At 41.9% G+C, this 27253-nt stretch overlaps 1 protein-coding gene across 4 annotated transcripts in view; it reads left to right on the top strand.

Annotated features, from left to right (window-relative positions):
* Window positions 1-5147: 5147 nt before the first annotated feature.
* The window catches only part of smash (smallish), a 112214-nt gene continuing 90108 nt past the window's right edge, over window positions 5148-27253 (top strand). For 2 of the 4 annotated variants that reach the window (XM_012488304.3, XM_012488300.3), the window contains exon 1: window positions 5148-5534. The gene's annotated coding sequence lies outside the window, so the exon portion shown is untranslated. The remainder of the gene's footprint in view (window positions 5535-27253) is intronic. The other 2 variants (XM_012488302.3, XM_086915382.1) reach the window with 2 other exon arrangements.

Below are 27253 nucleotides of genomic sequence, written 5' to 3'. Positions count from 1 at the left end.
CGTTTAGAATGACAAATGGATTCGGTGGATCGCGCAAATGCGTGGCACGGCGGAGGGACGTGATTTTAAACGGGCGAGCCGCCGTTTTCTTTCCTTCCTTTCGACAGATTGGGAAATTGAGAAGATCCGTCCCTTCTCGAACGGCGGCTTTCTTCTTTTTTTTTTTTCCAGAAGAAAGATCGCGAGATTACGCCATTCTTTCGGGATAACGGGACCGACGGCTACGTACGCACGCTGCTTCCATTAAGCTTAATGAGCATCTAGCTGTAAACACTCAACACTAACGCGATTACGTTTGTGTTCTTAATAACAGGAATCCAATCGGCGAAGTGGTGGTGGTTTCTGGAAACTCGACTCGATTCCTCGCCTCTGGGATAATGAAACGGCGTGCGTTGAAATAACGAATCAGTGACGGAAAGTGAACGAATTCAGCCCGAGGATCAGAATAAAATATAAGTATATTAACGAACTGGCTTACTTTTCCACTTTGAATCGTTAATAATTACATCCCCTTCTGCAGGAGTTTCTGTGAAAACCGTTAGCCTTATCCCGGATTATTGTTTCTCGTGGTAAAAACCCAAGCTCCTTTTCGAGCGGGGACGCTGATATTTCGGAAACCTGAAAGGTTTCGCAGGTACACGATCCAGAGCGGGAAGCGCAAGATCTTTTTGCCAGGTCAGAACTTTAAGATCCCATTCTACGTGGCGTGGTTACATTCCCCTTGCAATTAAAGCAATTAGCGTGGCCGTGGGCAAGAAAGGGTTGAAAAATCCTAGTAGGTACACGACGCTCAACATTCTCGTCTTTCTTCCTGTCGTTCCAGCCGACTGTTCCATGCTCCAAGAATCTTCTTTCCCCCGGCAAAGAGCGGAATACGCGCCTTTATTTTTCAGTTTGCCAGAGAAATTCTGAAGGAGTGCGTACGTATCGCGTGCCTTGGGGAAGGACGAAGCGAAACAAAGGATCCAGATGGAAGGAGGGAGGCATCATCTTCCTGGTTGTAATTTAAAACCCGACCGTGCGCTCTTTCCTCGGGGATAATTTCGACCCTGCTCCGCTATACCGCGCCTATATATACATCTGCCTCGCCTTTCTCACCCCTGTCTTTCTCCTCCACGCGTATATATATATATACACGCTGTTTGTATACACGTGACTTTCGATATTTTCCACTGTTTCCTGACTGTTTGCAGAGACGCGTCCAAACGATGGATAAAACTAGCCGGTATATTTTCATTCGCATCCCAGAAGGCTCGAAAGAAGTTACGAGTTATTTCACCTTTAACGGGTATTCCCGGAAAAAGGGATGCTTGTGTATCGATGAAAGCTTGGCGAAGAAATCTCTCTTTGATGTCGATCTTCCTTTCTTTCTCCAACGTTTCGATCGTGTAAACGTTTATCCATTTTTAGAATTAAAATCTCCTTGAGAGAACGAAACGAGGTATATATCATAATGGTAATACAATGAAAGTAGCGGTCGTGAATCTCTCGGTTCGATGAGAGAGCTCGCTCATTGTGAATTGGCACGATAATAAAAGTTTCGAAAAGCATCGAACGAGGGTATGTAAATTCGTGCAGAACGAAATCTGTAATCTTTGAAAACGGCGTTAAATCCTTTATGACCGGCTCGAAAATTTTCGACACGAAGGAATCGAAGTAACGGGAAGATTTAATGCCCGTGATCGATTTCGTGACTCGCGGGAAACGTTCGAATATAAAGTAGCGTCGAATTATATTTTGCGGCCACACAAAAGGGAGGACGAAAGGAAGGAAGGAAGTCCCCGGCTGGGGATAATGATCGGCGCGGTACAGAATCTGGTGAATATATATTGATGCACGTCCTTTTTTTCCCTCCCCTCCTCGTGTAGATAATAGCTGGGTTTGGGCGTCGGAGAGAAAAAAGAAAAGTTGGATGGCTCGGAACACGGGAGCTCTGTCGGGCTAAACGGCCGGCGGGGAAAAAATTTTTAATTGCCTCGTGGCGAGAGAAATTACAGGCGGTGAGCCGACGGGTGCAACAGCGATCCCCTTTCGGCTCTTATCTCGAATACCGTGGACGTCTAGGAGGAGGAGGAGGAGGAGGAGAAGGACCACCTTTATCGGGCTTGTGTGTTTACCAGGCCACAAAATATCCACCTGTTAAGCAAACGACCAGATAACCCGATTCCACGCATTCCCCTGGTGCACCCTCCTTGTCTGGTTTACATTGGCGCGTAGATCCGTGACGATACCGAGACACAGAGTACACTGGAGCCGCATTAAAATCTCTCTCTTCGTTATTTCGCTCGAAATAACGCTCGAGCTGGGCCACCGCCGATATTCTCTTACTGTTGTTCACTTTTCATTCGGCGAGAAATTGGACGGATCGGGTGGATTAACGATGAGTTTGGGGAGGATAAGCGCGGATAATACGCATGCGCAAAGTGGAAAGGGGCGATCGATGCTGCATCGAACGAGATGGGATCTCTTTTCATTATCAGAAGGAGCAATAAACACGTACTAATGTTAAGAGATTAACGCCGTGTCTTCGTTTCAATGCCTTTCTCGCCAACGTTTAAATGTTTGTCATAAACAGACCGCGCTTCCGTTCCGTGACAAATAAGAGACGTTAAGGCTTTTAATAGGGTAATAACGCGACTCGACAAAGATGTAGAGACGTTGTCGGGATGAATGCTATACGCTGCAATGAGTTTTCCAGAAGCCGTTTAATTGCCACGGTCCTCGTAATGGATCGTCAAAGAGATTCCTGACCGATGCATAATGTCTTTGAGCCATCTATCACCGGTTTCTTGCGTGTAACATGTTGTAAAGGATAGTATTATCTATAAGCGGATGGTTATTGACCATTTCGTTGCATATTCCCCGTATCCTTTTGTTTTGCGATAAATTTTCAGTAACCGTATATAAGATCGTATAGCTGGCTAGAAGAGCCCCGAAGAAACGTTATGGAACGTTGGAAGTGGTCGTATTCAATGCGAATTTGCCTTTGGTTAAAATCAAATTTCGTTGTGTTAACTGCACGGTCGGTTAAATGGCCAATTTACCTTTTGGTATTACCTTGTGCCACGATTGTTTCTATAGAAAGTAATATTAAAACATTTAGTTTAATTGCTGGTTTAATTAGGAAAATGAACACGAAAGAAGACATTGATAAAATTGTACAGTTGTTGTAAATTACATAGTTTTTGCCATTGGTAATTGCTAACGAATTTTTGCTCTTTCCGCAGCGCAAGGTTGGAAAAACAAAAAGACGAAGAAACATGATAATGAAGTTCATAAAAAGTTATTTTAACTTTGGTGATTTGGAAGATACCTACTGGTTTACCCTTTCTTGTCTAAATGTGGCACCGACCAAACGCGTGGTCATTAAAGCCAACGATGATACAAGACAGACTGAGATTCACACCAGTAAAAATATTTAGGTTTTATTTCGTTCCTATCCCTCTGTTCGGTTGATTTATCCAGACGTTTTAAACGGTATCTTATAGATCTATCTTTCGTTCTTCTCGGCCAATAGCGTGTTCGAAAATTTATACAATGTTTAATTTAGAAAAAGGTAGCACCATCATAAAACCATTAACTATGATTTCTTAAAAACCAGTTGAACATTACGACTGAGTAAAATTACAGACACACAGAACTACATATACTCGATAACATTGACATTAAATATTAAAAATCCATCAATCATATCCCATTCCGCGCTAATCATGCACGCAATTTCGACATTTTCGTCGGAAAATTCTTTATGGTTCACGAGTCGAATGCACGTGCAATGCCTCGTGTCTTCGTCCACGTTTCACCGATAAACCAGGAGGACAACGATGGTATTACGTACTTTCTATTTCCCATCGACTTTCGATAGGCAACTTGTCCACCAGCACGAACGTCTATACCTTGTCAGGATGTGCGCTCGTTCCTCATTTCCCTTTCCCGTACAAGGAACGCCCTAAATCGGTGCGCGGAATCGGTAATAAATCGATCGTTCAATCCCGAGAACAACGTCTTGACCTTGCCTGTTCCTCAGGTCCTAGACGGCATTTAATCTGGAAGCAACGCACCGCCTCGTCTACTCTATTATTAGAGAAACGGAGAAGTGTATAGCTTTATTTTGCTACCGGTTTCTTCCGATGTAATTTCGTAGCCTTCGAACCGACGTGAGTTCGTGATGCGAATACAAACGTCTTCGGGAAGGAAGTCTCGCTAATTTTGTGAAAACGTTAACTTTCTTTGATATTTTCTCAGTTTTTTTAATCAACGGACGTTGAAAAATTTAACGTAATATATATTCACGTAAATATATTCTGATAAATTTGTTTGATATTTGGAATTCTCTTTGATACGTAAATTTTACTACGTATACACGTAAATTCTTAAAAAATTAACGATAAATTTTCTTCTTGCAAGTTGAAAGATCAAAAATTATATTTTTTAATAATACATTTACAATATTATTAAAATATATTTATTTAAATAATGCATTCTTATAAATTAAGAAATGCAATAAACGTTTGATACGTTGATATAATATTTTATATCTAAGAAAAATTAGAAATTGAATGAAAATAAGAAATTGGTAAAATAAAACAAGTCATTGCATCTGCCAATCGAATTGGAGAGTTAAAAAAAATAAAATTTTAAGTCCTTTCTTGATAAAATTATTTCCTAATCAATTTATCAAATTATAAAGTATATATTATCAATGCACTTCTACTACCAATATCAATATTAAATTTCTGTTATATGTACAAATATTTACACGACCCTTTATCGAGGCGATCTCGGTCACACTGGTTCGGAGTAGCGGGTTTTCAAAGCTACCAGAGAATTCGATTGCTTGCGTAATACTAGTCAGATGCATTCTGCGTTATCATCGAGACCGATCCTGAGGGAGGCTCTTTAATTCCAACACGAAAACAGAAACGCTCATACGGCCTCGACCCAAGCAAAAGTTCGTCGAGGTTGCCAAGCCTGAGGCCAGCCTCCTATCATTATTTCTTTCTCTTTCGCTCCCTTTCTTCTCCCTCTCCGTCCTCCATTGAAGTTCGACTCAGGACTCGAGAAAGGTCGAAACTAGCCGGAGGTAGTCGATTGGTGTCGAACGCTAGCGTCGAGAGCCGAGCGCAGAGCCTGCGCAACGAGCAGCCAGCAATCGAAGAGCATCGTCAGTCCTTCACGGTGAGCCGGTTCAGTCGGTCTTCTTCTTCGCTCGTCCCCGTTGTTTGCAACAATCGTCCTCGTAAGTGGCTGCGTATTCAAATTCTTCTCTTTCTCTCTCTTTTCTACCTTTGTTTCTTTCGTTCGATCGTGTCGAACAAAACTATCACGGTAGTGTTATATATATATATACGGTTTGAAAAGCCCGCGCGTGCATAACCTTACCCACGCGTACTCGCTGACGAACAATTAGTGCGTACGATTTTGTTGGTGGACAAGCTTCTCCTCGAGCTCGGGGCTGTTCTGTTTGTGGATTTCTACCCTCTCTGCCTTCCTGTGGATTACTCAACATCCCGCAACGGGAATTTCTCTCAAAGGTATGACTATTTCCGTATGATTGATATACTTGAAACGTGCTTCGTCGAGAATTTCCGTTTCAATTCTGTGTATTCTAAATAACGATAGAGAACGAGAATCGTTTTCTCTCGACGGTTTCGCTGTTGAAACCGTAAGTAAAATGTCGCAAGTAAGTAAAATCGTTACGTGAGATTGATCAACGAGTGTTGATGAAACGTCGTGTCCGAGAATGAAACACAGTAGGCCGGCGAAGACCTTGAATTAAACGTGTTTCGTTTCTCACCTAACCCATCGCGTCGCTTCGATACGTGCGCACGTAATCGAGGTTACTAAGATCGTTTTTCTAAAACAGCATAATTACGACACGAACAATCTTCAATGCGACCGGTCGAGTCAGCTCTTGGCGAATCATAGAAATGGAACTTCTCGACGCAGTAATTGATCGTACATTACGTTAGAGTTAAAATTGCGTGCTAGTTCTTCTCGTATAATTCGACTTACATCTTGAAATCATTGCTCGACGAGCATTCCGAAACCAGTTTAAACCTGATTTAAACCGATAAATTCCCACGTACGTTTTTCAAATATACGCATATACACAAATTCTTGTTCGAGGCATCGTCATTTACGTAGGAACGAATTAGATTTTCTTGGCGTAAAATAAAACGACTCGATGCGTTGCTAATGGATTAGTGATTTAGAGGCGCAGAGAAGGTTAACGCTTTTGTGCGATGCCGGAAATAGAAGTTATATTTATCGATCAGTCGTGTGCTAGGTATTTCGTACAGCTAACGCACTGATGGCCGATTACGGTCTGTGATCTATAATTGATGATCGTTTAAATCGCTACGCAAGACGTTTTCGGCCCTGGTTAAACGCGTAAATACTCGCCTCCTCTAAGCTCGTCGTCCTTTGTCGGGTCGGCTCGAATCATACGAAATTTTCTGCCGAAAGTACGTGTTGACACATAAACGACGACTTCCTTCAGATTCGAAATTACGCGAAACGTTAGACCCAGCCAAATCGCGTTCACATTACATTTAGTTCTTGGAAACTTTTCAACGAAGTATTGTTTATATTTTCCTACGGTTATCCGTGTAATTTAGACGGACAGTTATGCGTATTGTTTGCACTTCGGCGGTCGATAGTATTTATTCCGTTATTTCGAGAAGGAAAATGAGGAAAATGTTTTCGGTACACAGACAGTGGTTTATTGGCGTTCGTTTCGACTCGTGTCACCTTCTATTTCATCCATGATAAATTGTCCCTCCGATTATTTTCTTCTGCAGCTGTTCGAATCGACACCCGGAAGTGAGCTCTCACAACATTGTTTCGATGTTTACTTCGATTTATTACCATCTGGATAAATTTACGTTGAAAATCCTTGTTTACGATTCTGACCTGTCTCCCGGGAACAAAAAATTTTCGAGAGACAGTGTCTATTGAAAATAGCAACCGTAATTTGTGGCTATGACTCATTTATAAGCGGTGATGAAATTCTATGTTTATAGAGATAGTTGTATTCTAATTTTATACGCAGCTGGTACAGGATAATTTGATTTTCGTGCTTGAAAAACAATAGTTTAAATTTTACTCACCTCGTGTTCAGATAGAATTACGAATCAAATATTCTTCGTTCAATTTTAAAAATCATATAAATTTGTGAAAAGAAAAGAATATTCGATTCATTTTAAATTCCTTCTTGAAACCAGAAATGTTACAAGCCAAAGATCGATCCTGTTATTGATTTAGTCACGAGTACAAATTCCTCGCGTTATTTTTATCACAACACAAATTGATACAGTGGTAGACGCTCATCGATAAGTTATCGAAACGTGTTCTCTCGGTGCAATGCCCTAATGGCGTACATTTAAATTCATCCGTTTGTCGGTGTAAACAAAACCGCGCAACAACAGTTACTTATTTGACCGAGTCTTGCATATCCACTTGTTGTAGGCACGAGTGTGTCGCGTAGTAAACACCATTCGAATCGTTGGCACGAGCGCATCCCCATGGGAGGCAACCGTCTAAAACTAGTAAAATGAAAACTCTGGGCGAATGATTCAGAAGATGTTTCGTAGGGCACCCCACGTAGTCACCCTCTGACTAATCGCGCAAATAAAACGCGAGAAACATCCCTGCAATTAAAAGGGTTTGTCGGATCATCATTCGTAAATCATAATGCATTCGACGTTACCTTGCCAACTATAAATTTAACTCGGTTGGTCGGATGCACATTTTTTTTTTTAAATATATTCTCGAAATTATCCGATCGTTCGACCGTAGGAAGATTTATTAGACGAGGATCCGTATGCGGAGGCCAATAACAATGTTTTTGCCAATATATTTTCTGCGGGCGTTGCGACCGGTTTGAAATTTTCTAGTTTAAAAATGGATCGTGACTAGCCTGTGGAAATAATTATTTAACCGAGAGACTCGGTCGAGATACCGTTCGGATCGACTAATTTTAAGCGGAGTACCGGCATTTTTTAATCGTCTATTCCGTACGATTCATTGGCAATCTTGCAATCGGATTGCGGTTTTCAGGAGTTGCCTCTCATTAAACTTTAATCCAACGAAACGCTTTTGTAATCTGCTCGCCTTGCTCGTGAATATTCTTCCTCGATCGGAATAATACCGTTTGTCGGTCGCGAGCGAGATAGATTCGAGTGCAAGTGTTACGTAAAATCCTGCGTATCCGCGTTTCCTTGCTTCTTTTGAAACTCGTCGAACGAAATTAACTTTCTTAATCGCACATCCACGCATCTTTCATTGATCCAACTCGTGTAATTAAATCTTCCTGTTCTGTTAATTTACAGATTAGATAATTATCGTTCCTGACACATTCCTTTCAGTGTAACGTTTAAAAACAACGAATATTACAAAAACAATCCTATTTGGCGTCGATCCATTAGCAAGAAACTTAATTTACGGTTAACCGATAAACCGTTCGACCGTTTGCAAATACACGCAAGAATGTTGCAGAGCATTCTACTCTCTCTCTCTTTCTCTCTCTCTCTCCATAAATTCACGACTGTCTTCCCTCATCCTATCTTTAGAAAAAAAAAAAGAAATTTTTCCTTTCCACACCGAAAATTCGCGTTTACTCTTCCCTCCGCTATTCTTCCACGGTTGCGAGCCTGCACCCGGCGCAGGATAATAAACAACTTGTTCTCCCCCGAATTTCACCGTGGAATAATTTAAAAACTCGGCGTGGCCCGCCTCGTAAATTTGCACGGGGCTGGTTGGACGAGGAGAGGGTTGTTGGAAAAAGCGTGGAGGGATGCGAGAAAGAGAGGGGTCCGGTTGTGTACCGTTGTCGTGTGTTTGTTTGGACGGAAACCGGTCGCCGGCGTGGCGCGCGTGTAGGTGTGCGCGTAGAGATGTGGGGGAGAGCCTTGCCGGAGGAGATGAAACGTAGGGAGACGCGCAGCAACGACGCGCGTTTCGAGTGCCGTTACAACGTCCGAGAGAACTCTCGATAAACCGCGCCACGCTGCATCTCGCATTAGGGTGAAGCCCGGATGGATGGAAAACAGGATTCCTCGTGACGCGAGGAGAGTAAGGAAGGAGGGGGGCTTCGCTCTTCCAAGAGCACTTGCGTCTCTCCTCCTTGTCGGACGAGATGATTCGAACGTGCGAGGTTCGCGTGATTAATTGCCGTTTCCACGCTTTCCACCGCGTTGAGGCCGTGTTTCGAGGGGTTTCGGTTCGGTTGGAATGCACCCGGCCACTTCGGGTTGGACTCGCGTGAGGGGACTCTAATGCGAGTTGATTAGCGAGTGTGTACGGTATTGTGAAAGTTGGAGGGTAAACACGCTTGTGTTTCCTGGTAAAGTGTCGAGTGGAATTTTCTACGGATGGTCTAGGGCTTGGAAGACCCTAGAGGTCTCCTTAAGACCCGGATTATCTCGATCTTTAATGCGCTTTTAATTCGAGGAATTTAGCGTAATGGTGGCCCTTGGCCGTGGATGATGCGTCTCGCGGTACGAGGAGCGCGTTGTTGCTCAGCGATATGTTTGCTCCTTTGGTCACGAACGATTAAATATTGTTGGTTTAAGAGACGTGACTTTGCGTAGAAAGCACGATTGTTTATAGTTTCTTCAGGAGAATGTTTAGGATCGTTTGAATGTAAATTGTATTATTTAATTCTTTCCTTTCTTTTTCGCAAATTTTACAAAATATCATCCGATTTAATATTTAAACGAGATCGCAGGACGGTGACTCGAGAGATGTAGAGAGATTCGTTGATCTGCCTCGGAAGTTTCGAAACTGCTGGGGGAACGATCTTGATGTAAAAACTACAAAGAACGTAATTTCGCATATTTATAGACGCTTGGAATAACCTGGCTAGTTACCAGCGTGAAAAGAATTCTCGTGAATGAATAGAATATTCCTCTCTGACTAATGATTTACAATAATTCAGACGAATCGAATCACGCGTGTTCCGCGAAAACTCATCATTATTCATTCATTCATAGCTTTAATCCGTACCTTTTAACAGTTCTTGTACTCGACATTATTACTTATTATCTTTACATAATTTTTCCAAAGATTATCTCACGAGTCTTCGAGACAATCGTCGACGCGTTGTATAACGTTGTTGAGTTGTCCTGGTATGCGGGGTGAGCCGTGATTACGAAACACCTTGATATCAGAAATCGGATTGGTTTTAATCCTCGTTGTTAAGGGGGGAGAACAATACTCGTGAATCCTTGCCAATGTTTGATAGATCGAAACGACACGTCGATCCGCCACGAGGCTATTGCGAAAAATCATCGATCATGCTGCGTTTTCTCTAACGGGTAACCAATAGGTTGCATCCCGCGATTTATCGATCATCGTGGTGAAAGTGACGCCGTTTGATACAAATTTAGAAAGCCGGTCGTGTCGTTTCTACAGTTCGCTCTGCTCGCGACGTGTACGTGTTTTTGATCGTGTGCGACTTATAGAAACGAAAAATGCATAATACTTAATTAAATCGAATCTAATCCTTTTATCCTCGGCCGTGTCTTTCCTGCCACTTTCTAATCTAAACCTGAACTATGTTGAATGAATTGGGCGGCGACAATCGGTGGGGAACGGCTATCTTGCGAGTTGGGGAAAATGAATAAAAGGCATAATAAAGAATCGAAATCTAAATCTTCCGAATCTTCGTGCCAAACTTTCATGCTTTCACTCGAGGCCTTGACCCGTCCTCCTCGCTGAAAATATTCATTTTACAACAACAATAGACACCATGCCAACTACTACTCCGGTTTCCTCGAGGTGAACAAACGAACAGAGAAATCGATTGCCTTTTGCAACCAGTCATTAAGAGTGACTAAGAGGTCACCGGTTCCAATGCTTTTATGGCCATTACACTTTCTTCCAGTCCTATCGGCTTAATAAATTTACTTAACCTCTTCTAAGTGGACCAGAAGAGGTCGACGCACCACGATGACCGTAACGCTAGACAAGAACACGTCGTTTCTTTCAGAATCTATATATATATATATATTCGTATAAAAAAAAGGTCTCGGATAACAAATTAATCGGGGGACAACAACAGGAATCGGTTCCGATCGGTGCACAATTTCCTTTCCTCGTTATTCATCTAACCTTCTTATCTTTCTCTACACTCTTCCTGATCGAATTTGCGGAAGATTTATTCCGTCGATTTTAAAAGTGATCCTCCAGATCGGTTACCATTTTTCGAACATGCTCGAGGGAAGGATTTATCGATAATTTCTAAAGGATATCGAATTAAATTCACGAATAATATCTTTCGTACGATCGCATAGAATTATCAAGAATTCATTCCTCGTCCAAGTTGGATCGTTATTTCGCGAGCAGACAAAGAGAATGAGAGGCCATTGAAGGAGGCACGAAGCGTTTATATATATATATATAAGATTTGTCACGAGGGCTATAGATTGATGTGACGTGAAAGATGTCCATTGTTTTCGCCTTAGGCGCCACCGTAGATTTACACCGAAGTCGAAGGTCTGGAAGCCTACGCGGAAAGGTTGTCTGGAACATCTATTACGAGTCCAATATTCGCCAGTCGGAGTATCTCGCCTCTTTTTGTCCCGGCTTACAAATTGAACGATAATGAAATCGCGGAACGTGAAAGTCTCTTTTGCTATCCTGCCTTGAATGATGCAACCCGTAAACGCGTCTGCGTATCCGTCTCGCGATTTATTATCCATCCAACGACAATGCTTCCTTTTCCTTCTCGAATAACTGATAATCGGGATAGCGAATTGATTTCTTGCTCGCGCGATTTCGGATCCTTTTCTTTCGTGAAAAATTGAGAAACGAATCGCGACGAATACTTTTCCTCTCTCTTAACCCCTTCCCGTGCCATTTAGCTCGACGAAATCTGGGCGGTAAACAGATCAGATGCAATACGAAATGTGAATATAGAGATAAATGGAATATAGTCATTTGTTTTACAATACAACTCTTGTAGACGTTTTTAATAAGCAACAGTTTCAAAACTATATTTCATGAATAACGATACTTTAATAGAAATTACAGTCTTCTGAGCATCTTCAAGCGTGCCTTTGTTCCAAGGAGTGTATAATAATACTTAAAAATAAATAGTATATTATAAACGAAAAGTTTAATTACAAGGAATGCTCACTTTGAAACGATATCTAATAGGGAAATACTTGCTCTAAAAATTATATATAAATAATAGTCCTGCATGGTATGATATTTCATTCTAATGTAAATGTAAAGCCACCTCGTGATGTTTACGATTTTCAGTACTGGAAGGGGTTAATTGAGAGTGTAAATACCGATTTGATCGATTATCGTAAGAATGGAATTAAGGATCGAAATATCGAGGAAACAAAGAGACGAAGAGGGGATAGCCGCGGAAACGTTGAAATTTTCCTACGGTCTATTAAATCGCGCGGTAGTAGTTGCTCGATCTACCGTGACTTTCTCTCGAGCATTTCAAATGAACCGCGAATTCGATGGACGCACCTGACTGCATCTGTAACTTCGAGAACCGGGAAACGGAGTGGAAGTTTGATCGATCGATCATATTCGTTCTGTTTGTCCATATTTGTGTTTCCAACTTTCTTCAAACTTAATGTCTTCCTCGTCTTCGTTACGTAAAAGAAAAAAAAAAAAAAAAAATCTCATTTGTTTGATTCTTCTTGTTCGTGCCGAATTTCGCGCACGTTTTATTTCGCGTTGGATTTGAATTATTTCTGTATATATTTCTTCTTATGTTGCTCGCCGTTTGAATCGCCGTTACACGAGAGTTTCTTCTCTCGGACGAAAAACTCGGATGATAATTGAACTAAAACACGGATCGTCGAGTAATTTCCATGGGCGTGACGAAAAAGGAAAGAGACACATAGAAGATTAACAGGGAAACCTTGGATAAAGGAGGCGTCTCATCTTGTCCTCGTTGCCGTATTATTGCGAGTATTTTTTTCTCTCTCGGCATTTCTCGCGCGGATAGTCTCCTCTCGCGTTTCTTTTCCACTCGGCGTTTCTTATTGCATTCTTTTGCTGTATCTTCCGGAACGAATGGCATCGAGACGGCCATTCTCTGAAATTCGCGCTTCGATATTCGCAGTCGAATATTCTCTGCTGGTAGCCAATGAAAAGAGTGAATTGTGATAATTGAAGTAACCATCGGTTTTCGATATTTCTTCCTTTCTTTTTTTCAAATAAGAGAAAATAAAGTTGGTAGAATATTCTACGCGATATTAATAAAACGTAATTTCAATGATTTTTGCGCGCCTCGGATTGCGGCCTTTTCCACAGCTTTAATTAACCTACTTTTCGATTACCAGCGTGTATGTAATTAATATCGATGTTATGAAAAAAAAAAAAAAGGAAAGAAAATAGTCGAGCAACGTATCCAGCAATTTAAACGAGAATCTATATTTATTCGATATTTCGATCATCCGCGTTGTTTTAATTATTTAAATTTTCGTCATTTTATTCAGAAAATTATCACGACGCTTGAAAGAGAGATGTTAAACGCTTGCAACGTTATCATACCTGTCTATTCGACTCTCTTTTTCTCTGTTTCGTGCAAACAGCCTTCTCATCTCGTTTCACACCTGCAAGTAGCAGCCACTTTTCCTTCGTATTTCCTTTTCATTCATCCCGTTTTCAAAGCCTCTTATTCACTGACCGCTTTTCTTTGAAAACGACTTAACCTAAGGTGTCGAATTAACTACTCGAGGTCTTTAGAAATCTATCTAACTCGAAGACCCTGTCCTGTTTATTAAAATTTCGTTTGTTGAGTAACAATTTTAAAGGAAAACTTTAGATAAATATTGCATAAGCGCTCGAGGAATTCGAGGATCGAAGTATTTATGTTATCACGAAAATTTTCTAGTTCTTCCTGTTTCCTATGTGTTTTACACACACCGCGGAAATAATTCAAATACCATCGAAGATTCTTCGATCTTTTTCAAATTCTCGTACAATTTTGCGGAGACACATTTCACACCGGCACGCCTTATTTTTTACACGCGTGGAAATATCGATGTGACGTAAAGAGAGAAAGAGAGAGAGAGAGAAATTCTCACGCCTCGCGTGTACCACACTCGAAGAATTTCCTTTTCGTAAGTGTTCGAGCGTGCAGCGTGAGAAGTAAGGCTCGAACATAATAAACCGCTAACAAAATCTTAGATCTCCTTCGAGATTCCCCGTGGAAAAATGCTAATGAGAGAAATTATACGGAGACGTAGCAGCAACCATTTTAGAAAACTTCGCAAAGATTGCGTTGAAAACGTTTTATTCGTAAATCCAAAAGAACGTTCAAGTAGCAAAATTTTTTTAACATTGAACGATGTTGAAGAATAATGCGAAAAATTGTTGGATATTACTCCCTCGTTACGTAATACCACCCTTCGTGTAGCTCTGCGTAGCTCGCTTAGGTTGGCAAAGGTGAAGGGTGGAAATTCACCGATGCCAGATACGAAACAGCATCGCGATCAATACTCGAGCTATGCTCGAGAAAATTATTAAGCGCAAAATTATTGTACCTTTTTTTTTCACTACGTTCCAGCTAAAAGTAAACACACCTTATCTTTTCCATTATCGACATCGAGTTATTTTGTATTACAGGTTTGTTTAATTCGATGTAATAACGCGAGGAATATTACCAGCCGCAAGAATATTAGATTATGCTATATTTGCACGGTTTTTCGCCGAGCTTGGTTCAACCGTCGCATAGGGTGAATCCCCTGCAGGGGCGTCGAAGCAGTGGGGAGGGGGGAGAGTATTTCAATCAATAGCAGGGAGACGGCCGTTGGGGTGCTTCTCGACGCATTCCTCGGAAATTCCGTGGCGCGTAAATTCCGCCATCGAAACGGCGGAACGAATAATTTATCAGAGTAACAGGTGCTCGCCTTGACTTTATCACGATACGTGGCACGATCGCGTGTATGATTGCGGGCGATGGTAAATCGGTGGAACAGCAGCCGTGTGCTCGCGTTGGTGTTAAATTTAGTTCAACGCTCGAGCAATGCTCCGCCCGTCTAAAATGCATATTAGCGTTAATGCGTTCGGCGACGTGATAAACGAGGCGAACGGGGCGGGTTCGATTAAATCGAGGAAATTGCGGAACGAAGAAAATGTCGCTCGAGTTTCCAGAAACCGATCGCAAATGTTGAATATTTCTTTATCGCTTTATCGATCGAAGTTATTCGTTTTAATTGCGATAAAATTCTTTTCGTTGAACCGATTCAAGCGGTTCGTTGATTTTCCAAAGTATTTTTCCAAAGTGTTGGAAAGATTATTTGTGGACAAGTTGTGAAATTGACGCGGTGGAAAAAGTTGGCGGTTTCGTTATCGAGTTTCGTTTCGAGCGAATGTCGCGTGTTGGCTTTTCAGGATAGTAGGACAATGAATTGTATGGGATTCTGCATGAAACGTCGGATATCCGGTGACAATAGATCACAATAGAGGCTGCTCCGTCACGTAATGGAGCTGGAATGAATTGGATTTCAACGAGCTAGGCTGGCTACTCGATTCTCGCGTTTGAAACACACGCTCGATTCAATACACGTTAGAAAAATTTCATTCGAAATTCGACTCGAAAGAGAATCGAATTATAAAGGAAAAGAATTATAAAATTAATTATTTGAATAAATTTTTCGGTAATATTTTTTTTTCTCTTTTTTTTTTTTTTTTTTTGTTAAAACGTATATAACTCGTCGAAAGGAAATCATAATCGTTTAGTATTTCGATAATTTCGATTCATTCGTCGCAGTCGATTAAAAACTCATTAGATAATGGGACAAACGGGAATAATTGCGTAAATCGTACGACTCGAACGTGCAACACGGATATTTAACTTTAGCATATACAACTTCCTCGCGGCATTCCGACATTTTAGAAAGGCAGTACAGTGTATACACCATTCCTATATAACTTGAATATGCTTATTAGGATTGCAGGATGCTGGAATCGAGAATGATTTCTCGTTATTTTCTTGTCGACACTGATTAAAAAATCGGTCGGTTGGAAATGTGTTGGACCCGATTTGTGGAACGTGCGAACGGTTACGTTAGAAATTTATTATAAACTGGAGAGGAAGCTAGTAGTGATACGTGTCATCGAAAGTATTCGCGGAATAAGCGAAGAAATTTTCATCGATGCTGAACGAACAGATATTAAAATTATTTTTATTGAAAATCTTATTACACCGGCGATTAATTCGATCGTATTACCATATAATTTTACCACTCTCCCGAGTCTTTTACCGAGTACTTTGACATCATAACTGAACCGTTGCAACGTTGCAACACACCCGACTGAACTACTTTCACTGTTGATATTTTTCTTGGTTTCGCCTCTCCCGCTTAAAAGCACGAGATAACGCGTAAACCCCTAAAATTAATAACCACCGATTCGTCAGAGGTCTTATAAATACTCGAAGCAACTTGTGGGATTCAGCAGATTCGACAGATAACCAGGTTTCCGCCTATTTCCAACCGCTGACCTGCTTAGCTGTTCGAGCACGTAGCTCCTAGGCTACCTAGGTAGCTTCTCGAATCTTGTTTTCACCCATTTCAGCTGGCAAGGTTTCCACCTACCTTCCTGCTCATTCAAAATACTTCCTGCCACGTTGCCACGCCACGCTCTGCATTTTTTATCGATCCATCCAACCAACGTGTACGAATAAAAATATATTCCTTTGTCGGTGTTTGATATCTAATAACGTTCGTTTCGTCAGAGAATTGTACAAGGCAAGGAATTGTTCGAACAATCCTCGAATTTGTTCGCTCGACCAGGCAACAAATATAAATTCAATTCGTCGAAAGAGGAAACGTTGACGAACGACGTTTTCGTCTCGGTTGCTAAATCGGCAACGAACAGAATTGCAACGAAGGAGGCTGTCGAGTTGACGAGTAACGTTGATTCGATTTTAGAAAATAATAGATTCGTTGGGGGCGCGAGTTGCGTCGATCCGTCGGAGGAAAAAAGATGCGGGAGTTGATCGCCGTTCATCGTTCAGTGTCGGCCGAGTTGACAAAAACGTAACACTGTTCGCGCGATTAATGTTGTTGGCGGGCCAATAAATCGCGTTGATGCCTCGCGGAAGCATCAAAACGTTGAAAATTAGCCAGTGGCAAATGAGGACAGGTGGAATAACCGATGTGGAACATGATGTACTCGCCGCGTAAATGCGCTCCTTGCGTGCGCAACCAATTATCATCGATCCTTGTTCTCGAATATGTGTCGGGATGATGGGATATCGGTATTGGATTTTTCCGCCACTTTGCACGTTCGTTTATCAAAGTGAAGAGCAACGTCGTATTAACACCGATTGGCGATGATTAAAAGAGGGATCGGCGGTGTTAAAAACCTACAAATAATATTTATCTATGTAATATCTTGATAAAACGGATAATCTGGATTAATAAACGTTCCGATAATGAACGTGACAATGTAGAATTATTTTACGAACAACGCAAATAAATTAATATATATATATACTCGTAGAATTATTAAACTCCGTTTCACAGAGAGCTAAAAATTAATCAAACTCGCCATTGGTGCTCCATTGCTCGAATTTCGACGAAATTCTATCTTTTCTCAACGCTTGAGAAAAATATGGAAATAATATTCCCGTAAACGGAAAGAGCGGGATCCGGTGGCCCAGAAAGCGGCGAGAGGGGCGCTCGATCGGATGGAATAATCGGTCCAGCTGTCGATACGTGTCGTCATCGTCCGCAAAGGTGTCGTTGACCCCATCCTCGAGCTTCTCGAAGCGCAAAAACACACACGCGCGATACCGTTGGCACGAGACCACGACACGACGCGTGCACCTGCTTTGCCAGGGCCCTTGCAGTCACCCCTCTATGCGCCTCTCTTTCCTCTCCTCTCGTCGAGAAATCCTCGTGGGGAGAAGAGGAATCCTTCTGTTTCGTTTTCCTCGACGTAAATTACGCAACCGAAAGAAAAATGACAATGCAATGCAGGGGAACAGTTGATTTCCACGTAATACGTAAGTTCACAGGCACAGTTAGAGTAACTGCCGCGACTCGTGCTTCTCAATGTCGCGTTTCTTTTGATCCGGGTTGGACAGGGATGGACGATGGTTCGATGACACGTCGTTTCACGAATCTGGGAACAAGAAGCTGGAGAATTGGAGATGGTTGGAAAGATGGGGGTGGAGGAATTTTTCATGTTCGATGTCTTTTACGAACCGATGTTGTTGCGAGAAGAGCCGAGGAATTTTCCGTAAACGGAATTGAGAGATTCGAACGGACTCTGTTCTCTCCGCGTGTATAAGGAATTCCTTATAGCTTTATGTAACAGCTCGCATTGGATGGAAGGAATTCGAATCGATCGAAGGCAGAATCCTTGAGAGATTTGCATCTCCTCTATGAAGCGATGTATGAAAAACAAGTTAGTTTACGTAAGTGACGAATATATAAAACGCATCGTAAACTTTTATCCCTGTGGTTCGGGACAACACCATATTCTCAAACTATCCTTTCACTTCTTTTCGCATTCCGCGCGGGTAAATACGCGTATTTGCATTTTCCAATTCAGAAATTTTCATGGCCAGTTTTAGCTTTTCAGAGAAACCATTTGAAATCGTCGGATAACTATGCGATAACGGTACTCGGTTGCCTCCGTGTATTACGTATAATCGGGAACGTGCATACAGTCGCAGTTACATTTTACGGGACACGCCTAAAAACACGCGGTTATCCCTTCCTCCATCGGCCGCGTAAGAATGAAGGCTGTCGCCACCTTCGATGACAGATCTCGTTTTAGGCGTCCATTCAGCCGCATCTTGCCCCGTTCACTATTACTTTTGAAGGATAGTTAAGCCATTACACACCGGTTGGGTAGCTCTTTGCGCCAATGTACCGCTACACGCGATGATTATGCAACTTGGCGCCATTTCTACTGCCGCGAATAAGCGGCTTTCCAACAGCGGCGATTTAACCCTTCTTCTCTCTCTTCTTCTGGGATTATAGAGGAGAGCTACGAGTTTTAATTTTGCCAGATGGGTGGGATTAATTTGTATTTATAAACGTTTCGAGAACGCGGTAATTGCATAAATTTTCACGTAATTACGTTAATGGGTTGGAGGAGGATAAGAGGTTGATGGATTTTTATCTCGAAGATGGAGATTTAAGATTCAGAGTTGTACCTGTTATATGAAAGGATCTCTTAGGATCGTATCACGGTTAATTCGACATCTTTTCTTCGTTTTCTGGGTAAATATTCCTAATATTCGAGAATATAAGGTTAATAATGGTTTAAATTACGAGTTTAAGCAAGGTGCAGGTTCAATGAGATTTGAAGTACAGGTTTGAATCAAAGGAGGATCAAAGTGCAGCCATTTTACTGCCTGTTGTCATTATATTTTATAACTATGCTATCGTTTCTTTTAATATATTTACCTACTTACACTTTTTTCGACGACAAATGAGGGGATATACGGTTATAAACGGTTCGACGAGATGCTTCGACTATTTTTTTAAACGATTAAAAGCGAGAAGAATAGGCGAGAGAAGGATATAAAAGTGAAATTGAAGAGAGGGCCGATATCACGCTTTTATTGTCAATTTCAAAGACGCGGGGCGACGAGAGAGAGGAGAATTTCTTATCCCACGTTTCGAACGAAGAGATTAAAGACCCTGTTTTCTAACACGGTTTTATTTACTAACAAGAAATACATTACTCGTCGTGGCGTTTTTACAACCACACCTGCTTATATCTTATTAACCTCGCAGTTTCAAGAAAACAGAAACATTGGAAATTATACTCGGCTCGAAAATCACCGTGACCAATATTCCTCTCTCCTGCTCAATAAAATCGATCGTAATTAAAATTATATTTTTTTCCGTGAAACAACATCCTCGATTCGCCTTCTCTCGAGCCGTTTCTCCACCACCGTAAAAATCGAACGATCGAAAGATCCGCTTTTTCGCCTCGAGCTCTGCCACCAACGCTGAAGAAAGCGAAAGAAAGGAAGGCGTTAGACAGATGCTTGCTCGCGATAAAACCGAACCGAGCTTGACGTCGAATTGCATAACGCAATGCCCGACCTCGTGACTGGACACTGTTGCCCGAAACATTCTTCGTTTGAAAGATCCGTCTAAGGCGTTGCGCAACCCTGAATTCGTCTCTCGATGCGTTTGCAGATCGTCTTCGTTAATTTTGCATCGACGTAAGGATATATTTCAGACGAGACGAGGCTCGTGTTCGCGATCTTTTTACTTTGACGATGAAGAAGGGAAGGAGGATAGTCGGTTCGAGTTGGCAAATCGTTACAGCCGCTTCGCATCTGTAAGATTGATGACGGTGAAAATAGAATCTTTCGTTGATTCGAGTTGATCGATCAATTATCGGGGAGCGTTGGGGATCTTTTGATTTACGACGAAGATCGGGCGGCAGGTCGGTTGAACGTGTTAATAATCTCACTCGTGTTCTTTTTTTTTTCTTTCTTTTTCAATAATTTCAGGTTGAAAAGGAAAATCCACGCGCTTTCGAGCTCGTGAACTCGTGACGTCGAAACGTTCGCGAACGGTCGAGGATGAGTTGAAGAAGAAAAATTCCTAGATAAATTACACGTTACACGTATTATTTCCTGCAATTATTTTTAATCACATTGTCAGTTCTGGCGAAAAATAAACGGCACGACGCGGTATTACGAAGCCCGCTACTCACCGTTACTCCTTGTTCTCAGCCAATACGTACTTTTTACAGTCTATCCGACTAATGGAAATAACCAATCAAATTTAATATACCTTTCCCACAACAACAACCCTCTTTCGCTCGTACAAACTCAACCTCCCTTAATCTTTAATTTCTCCAATCGTGAAATAATTAAGTTGAATTAATATTCCGTTTCAATAGGCTCAACAACAACCCTCTTTCGCTCGTACAAACTCAACCTAATTTATCGTGAAACAGGATTGATATTCCGTTCCAACAACAACAACAACCTTCTTTCGCTCATACAAACTCAAGCTCCAAACTTAACTTCTACTTTATCGTAAAACAGTTAGGATTGATATTCCGTTCCTACAACAACAACAACAACTCGTACAAACTCAACCTCTCTTAATCTCTAATTTTCTCAATCGTGAAACAATTAGGAGATTCAATTAATATTCTGTTTCAGTGGATTGTTAACAATAACAACAACAACCCTCTTTTGCTCGTACAAACTCAACCTAATTTATCGTGAAACAGTTAGGATTGATATTCCGTTCCAACAACAACAACAACAAGCCTCTTTCGCTCGTACAAGCTCAAGCTCCAAACTTAACTTCTACTTTATCGTGAAACAGTTAGGATTGATATTCCGTTCCTACAACAACAACAACAACAACTCGTACAAACTCAACCTCTCTTAATCTCTAATTTTCTCAATCGTGAAACAATTAGGAGATTCAATTAATATTCTGTTTCAGTGGATTGTTAACAATAACAACAACAACCCTCTTTTGCTCGTACAAACTCAACCTAATTTATCGTGAAACAGTTAGGATTGATATTCCGTTCCAACAACAACAACAACTTGTCCAACAACTCTTTCGCTCGTACAAACTCAACCTCCCTTAACCCCTAATTTCCCGAATGGTGAAACAGTTAGGAGGTCGAATTAATATTCCGTTGGAGTGAGCGCAACAACAAGAAGAAGCGCATTCTTATGCAACGTTGGTTGGTCGGAAAGAAAGGCGCGAGCGAAAAGTCAGCGTTTGCGTGGCGCACGTTCCCGTGCGTGCGCGTGACCGTTATGCAATTGCGCGAGAGAGCGCCGACCGAAAGCATGAAAATAAAACCCGGCCGACCGTCGGCAGGGGGCTTTACTCCCCTCTATCTCGAGGTGAAGGACGCGCGAGAATGCCGCGACACTTCTTGCACACCACTCTTGCCAGATACTCCTCTGGAAAGAATCTGGAACGCGCATTGCGGAATTGCATTCGGCCTGGACGCGCCGCTGTTTTCCTCCCCGTGCGATCCGTTACATCTCGCCACCTCTCCTCTCCTCTCCTCCGTTCCTTCGAACCTTGGAAGATGGAAGAAAGAAACACAGCACGATGATAATTTCTTTATAACGTAATTGGAGCAACGTGTTTTGGAAAAGGCGAGAAACAATCGTTCCATGCTGAAATGGTATGGCATAAAAAGAAGGAGGGAGGGGGAATGACGCAACAACGGCTGTGCAACGTGTTATTAATGACATTTAGAGGCGTGGAAGCCGTCTAACGATTACTCGGCCGTCCCTGTTCGCGTGTGTGTTTCTTTATTACACCGGGCCCAACGTGCACCACCTTGTGTAAGAGGTTGACTTACACGGGACGACCTTTATGTACTCTCAATTCCGCGGAGAAGTCGTACTACGGCCGTTAATGCTAGAAAATATTTCCCCCTATATATTTCCCTCCCTTCCCGCTTCGTTCCGGATTTATCGAGATGATATTTTCGTTGATTCTCGACCCCGTTTCCCGTGATTAACATCAGATCCTCGGGAGAAGAAAAACACGATAGAACGCGGCCGATATTTTAATGGAAACTTGTCTACATATCGTCGAAATAGAGTCGCGATTCTATGGCTCGAGTATCGATAAAACATATCGCGTTATACAGTTATATCGGGCGGAAAAATCATCGAGCTCTGCTTATTTAAATATTTTTCATCCTGTAGAAAGATAGTGGCCGAGCCGTTGACATTTAATCGTGAAAAGTTGCGTCGTCTCGCGGAAATCGTCATCGTCGTTAATATTGTTTCGCCATTGGTCGCGACACCGGTTCGTGGAACGTTTCCTCTCTCTCCTCCTCCGTGTCCAGTTCGTTTCCTTTCAGCAGGCAATAACGGGTTAATTTTTTAACGTTTTACGAGCAGGGCAGAAAACTATGTGGAAACTGGAGGATTGGATAGGAAGAGAGTGGCACCTGTCCTTTATTGCTTGAATCGAATACGCCGCAGTATTTCCATTCTCTCCCGCACGACCCACCTTGTTCCAGATATTCGATACTCTTCCTTTCTCCTCCCCGTTTTCCAGACACCGTGACGAAACACGCTGCGCCTTGTAATGCTGGTGCACGCCTTTATAACGCTGCTGCCTTACGGTATTGTGTCGCGGACGTGGTGGCGACGCGAGGCATGAAAGGTACGGCCACGACGTTCTTCAAGGACGTCGAAGATGCCCGCCTCGAATCTAGATTATCTTGGAGGGACGGCACATCCTTGGCAATGAGCGATTTCTTTTATGAATTGTGCGTGATTTGTAGTTGAGAATAATTCGAAAATATTCGAATGTAACAGTGAGAACGAATCGTTTTTGGAAACGGTTGCTTCAAGAAAGTTATTCCAGAAAATGTTTCGAATCACTTTGAAATTCTGATTCGAAACGAGATAAAGAAGGAAGGAGACGTTAGAGAAAAGGATAGAAGATAGAAAATCGTATATCGTATATTTTCGCTCGAACGATAATAACGCGCGAGGAAAAACTTTCCTACGAGCCCACTTCCCACGGCTCGTTTCAGGCCACGTATTCGCTTCGTATGCGCTTCCTGCGTGCAATGCACCGTTCGAACGGTAAGAATATGACTCTCTTAAAAGAAGAAACAGCACCGTATAAATTCGATAATAACGATCGCTGAGAAAATTTGTGTCGCTCGAAGATATTTAATTACATTTCGTCGGAAGAAGTTGGAAAAATCCATAATCTTTTATAATCGCAACAGATATTCCTCCACAAATGTATTCCTCGTAATACGTGTAAAATATGTTATATTCCTCTGTAACGTGTTTAATTAGTTAGGGTCTTTCTAATGACTTATAAGTACAGAGGCCAGGTTCAGAGCTGTCTCGGTCAAAGGGATCCCTCCTGATCTTGGTAACGAAACGGTAATTTCGTCCGGACGATAAATCTCTGGAAGAGCTAATGCGGCCATTTTTCTTCGTCCCACGGTAGCCGTTGAAAAAAGAGCGCATCGTGGCGCCGGCCTACTCTGAATTTACATAACGCATCTGTGCGATACGGATGCTTTCACGGATGCACCTCTTTGCTCGCCGGTTTTTTTAAATGCGTTCATTTTTTTCCCTCGCTCAGCTCAGAAATACTCTTTTTTAAAAACCTTAATCGTTCCTAATCGCGGTTAATTTGTTTTATTTGACCGTTCGTATCAAAATTCCTGTATTCCGTTGATTTTTCGAGACGAAAGATATACATTGGGATAACTCGTCCGCTGATTAAGACGCTTTTATCTCGACTTAATATTTATAATATCGCGTGATCACTGTGCTTTCCTATTAGTCACGAGCCGGTGAGCCTCTAAGCTGATAATTTCCCTTCACCAATTACCTTCCGCAATATTATTCACTTCAATACCTGAATTGATCGAGGATTAACGTCAACCTCGCTAAATACCCCGATAATCCTCGTTATCTCATTTATTATTGATCTTATTTACGTTTCTATATATATTTAATGATAAATAATATTTAGAAATCTGCATTTTTCGGATTCACCTTGGACGTAATCAATCATCTTCGATTCGTAAAAAGATTCGTGGTTGTGGGAACGCTCGATAAAATTTATCGTGCACGAGTTGTAAACGAAATGTTGGGCGATATGACTAATAAGCATTTGGGATACCAAATGAAGGAAGGAGCGAGTTCTACCTAGGGAATTGGAACGTCTTCAAGATTTCTAACCGGTACTACACTTTGGCGCCGTGTCTCCGCAAAGATAACAAACTGCCCCCCTGATTCACGATTATTTCGGTATTACTCAAGTTGGGAAATAATACGTGGCGTAGCAATTAAAGAGACACGGGACTACAGGGGACCCGCTATCGAGACTAATTCCCTACAAAACGTTCCCTCGTAACTCCAAAAGCGAATTTTAACGTTCTAACGGGAATTGCAGGAAATGTGTGTATATATATATATATTCTATCAATTACTCGACCGAGCCAAGTAATTACCAACGATTTATTATCCTCATTAAAAGAAACAATTTTCGAATGAATTTATACATAGCGAGAATTAATTGGAAGAAACAGTTTGGAGAGTTAATTAAGTTGATGTTGAATTCGTAATAATCGGTGTATTATCGGGGATAACAACGAGCTGAAATTTAGAATTTTTCGCGTAGAAAAAGGAATCAGCTTCGTTGCTGGCTTATTATTAAATTCGAATGAAATTAATCTTCTTTCTCGAACTACAACGCTTCACTTCGAAATTAACTCGAGGTAGCGACGAGGCTTTCCGTCTACGGTTCGAACGCGTTAAAAGAGTCTTGGGTTTCGCAAGAGTTCGAAACGAAGCACAATATAATTATCTTCCCCTGTGGCTGAATCGTCGTAAAGGTCGTCGTCACGATGAGCACGATCGTATGGAGTATCGCCAAAGAGAGGGCTCTGACGCGATGTATCTGGCATCTCTGATCTATATTTACAGGGAGAACGACCGATAGAATATGCGATCGATTGTGTCCGCTGCCAAATACCTTCCTCTCCTCTCTCTCTCTCTCTCTCTCTTTCAACATCCCCTTAAAGTAACCCAACAAAAGTTTGTGCCAGCCTCGCTACTTTCTTCCGACAGACGGATTATCTTTCCTCTCATCTTCGTAGATCGGCGTAGAAATCGAGAAAACTTTCCACGATAGAAACGTCGAATAACAAGGGATGAAAAGCGATTCGGCTCGCCTTCTAATCGAACGGAAGTGGCGATAGGTATTCCACGAGACCTCCCTTACAGCTGTTGACACAATTCGATCGAAACGACGTTTCGCAGAAATCTTTAAAATAGACCGAGCGAGGTGCCAATTCCTCGGTAATTGCCGTTCGACAGACGAGCTTTGTCAGCGTGCCGTTTCCCGTGCTATTCGTGCCAGTAACCTCTTCCGTATTTCTCACCGTAAAAACCAATTTAATCCGAGAGAAAATAGATAGATCTTCCCTTAGCACTCGCGAGTTAATTCATTAATTCTTTCCGCTCGAGAAAGAATCGTCAGCGTTTACGCCTCACAATTCTTGAGTTGCTTTGTTGATGTTTATTGAAAAAGAATTGACGAAAAGAACGAAATATCTACGTTTCCAGATGCACATTCGATGCGCAATCACTCCAATCACTCGTCAGATCCATCCGAAATGTAAACACGAAGAAGGATAATCTTCGGCTGCGTTTGACGGATTCTCAAAAATAGTTGACGATAAGAACGAAATATCTACGGTGCTACGTTTACTCGATCAAGTTGAAATCCATGCAGAACGTAAACACGAAGAAGAATAGTTGAGAATAAAAGATCGTCTTCGGTTGCGTTTACGCCTTTGACGGATTTTTATCGTCAAAAATAGTTGACGATAAGAACGAAATATCGATGCTACGTTTCCAGAGGAAGATACTCGATGTGCGACGTCTTGTGCAGAGCGATTATAATCCTCTCTTCTTCGTTTAAAACCGATTCCTTTCGATCGTTCGGTCGCCAGTATCCATCCACCGCCCACCTGTTCGCTCGGCTCGCGCCACCGTTTCAAGAAATTATTCTAATTAACCGTCCGATCGATCGGGCAGACTCTGTTTTTCCAAAGACCGACCAATCATCGAGCTTCCCTTTCCCCGGCCAAGGACGAATCAATGCCGGCTTTGTTCGGTTTTTCGCTCGACGTTTATTTATGATTTAAAAAAAAAAAAAAAGTGTTACAGGTGCCAGCTCGCATAAATCAGTCTGGGATTATTTAACCGTGGCTGCGTTAACGAACTCTCTCTCTCTCTCTCTCTCTCGCCATTCAACAGAGAGTCAGTTTAGCCAGTTCTCTTCTTGTTTTCTGGTCGTCGTCCGGATAGAAAAACGAGCGGATTCCTTTCTCTCCTTTTTCAGAACGGAATAAAAGTGCGAGCGAGAGTAAGAGGATTAAGAGAAGCTTGCAATCTGTGTATCCGTGGGCGTAAATATAATGGGAAGGGGAAGATAATGGAATAACGTGCGGTATTTCCTCGTGTTTCCACTCGTAAGGATAAGGGCGTTGCTGCGCACGGCCTTGCCGCTGTTTAGCTATGCATACGCGGGAATTGATTTCGATCATCTATGCCTCTCGAATGAATGAATTTTATCAGTTTCGATTCGTTTCTTTCGAGCGAACTACGTTTCATTAAACTTTACACATTCGCCATTTTATAACATATAATATCATCACATTCTAGGCAACCTTCTTAACCTTCTCTTTCCACTTTTCCTCCCTCAAGCTTGAGAAAAGTTCCAACGATGTTTATTGAAAAGAAATTGAT

This window comes from Apis florea, unplaced genomic scaffold, assembly GCF_048593485.1.
Source record: "Apis florea isolate Af1SG1 unplaced genomic scaffold, ASM4859348v1 contig_3774_pilon, whole genome shotgun sequence".
NCBI lineage: Eukaryota > Metazoa > Arthropoda > Insecta > Hymenoptera > Apidae > Apis > Apis florea.
This window is presented reverse-complemented; position numbering and strand designations above follow the sequence as displayed.